The sequence below is a fragment of the Condylura cristata genome, unplaced genomic scaffold (genome assembly GCF_000260355.1).
Source record: "Condylura cristata isolate star-nosed mole 26May11 unplaced genomic scaffold, ConCri1.0 scaffold00048, whole genome shotgun sequence".
NCBI lineage: Eukaryota > Metazoa > Chordata > Mammalia > Eulipotyphla > Talpidae > Condylura > Condylura cristata.
In genome coordinates, this window is record NW_004567149.1 from 438,330 (window position 1) to 439,773 (window position 1,444).

Consider the following 1,444-nt stretch of genomic DNA (forward strand, 5'->3'; position numbering starts at 1 on the left):
AAACATGGAAGCAGCCCAAATGCCCAAAAGTGGATGACTGGATTAAAAAGATGTGGTACATAGACACGATGGAATATTACTTAGCTGTCAAAAAGATAGGCCCGGGCCTTTTGCAGCAACACAGATGGAGCTAGAGGAGATCATACTTCTTGAGATAAGCCAGAAAGAAAAGGAAACATACCGGACAGCTTCACTCAAAGCAGGAACATAATGGGCCAGGCGAGAAAATAATAACAAGGAACAGCTGTATGCCAGAGACATTTCACGGGGGTGGAGTGGGTATTGGGATCAAAAATGGTGGGGTGGGGAAGTGCTCTGGTCTATGGTGATGGCACGCGGGTGATTTGGGGATACAACTCAGATGGAAAAAGGCACAAAATGATGTTAAAAATAAACTATTACATTATTATATTTTTTAAATTCTTTCCTTTCCTCCCCGCAGCATGAACCAGGGCTTCTGAAGGGGAAGCCCAACTCAGCTTACCCTGCAGGCAAACCTCAGCCTCTTCCTCCGGACCCCCTTTCCACGCCACCCCCTCCCAAGTGCCCCGCTGCCTGGCACAGCCAACGAGACCGGCATCTCCCTGGCCGGGCAACAGGGAGCCGCCGGGCCTGAGCAGCCCTGACCCTTCCCCACACCCGGCCGGCTGGCGCCAGAGCAGGACGGGGCTCCACGGGGCACAGGCCTCGGCCAGGCGGTCACTACCAGGGCGGGGCCAGGGTGTCTGGAGCCGGGGAGCGTCGATTCCTCTGGATCCAGAGAGGGGGAAGGGGTGGAGGCCTGGGGGCCAGCACCGGGCCTGCGAGGCGAGCGAGGAGGCCAGAGTCGGGGTCTGCAGGCCCCACGTGTTACAGACACCCCAGTGTGCACTGGGCCGCCCGTCTGGCCCAGTTGTGCTGCAGACGCCCACTGAAGGGTCCGTAACGGGTTTACGTACCAAAGGGGAAAGGAACGGGGCAACCAGAGAACGAGACACAAGGTAGCTGGCTCCTTGGACCTCTGCGACGAACTAACTGACCGCCCGGTCACACATCCGAGAGCTGCTGCCCAAGCGAGAGGCCGGCGGACGATGGCCCCTGTGTATCCCCAAAGCCCCAGAATTCCTGCAGCTCTCTCCCTGGTGCTGCTGGGGTGCAGCTTCCCATCCCTGGAGCAGGGGCGGGGTGCAGATTGCCGGAGCAGGGGCGGGGTACACAGACTCTGCAGAGTCTTCTAGGGCGTCCTCCGTCCTCCCCTAACACACTGAGCAGGGGAACGGGAGGAAACTGCCGGTGTCAGGAGCTCGCCGCTGTGGCGGGAACAGATGGAAACGGGGAGCGGTGGAGCAGAGCCCCCCACCCCACTCCCCACTCCCGCAGGGCCAAGGTGAGGCGGGGCTGCCTGACAGTGTCCGCACCCCATCGCCTCACCGAACCCCTGGACGCAGACGGCCCACCCCCATTT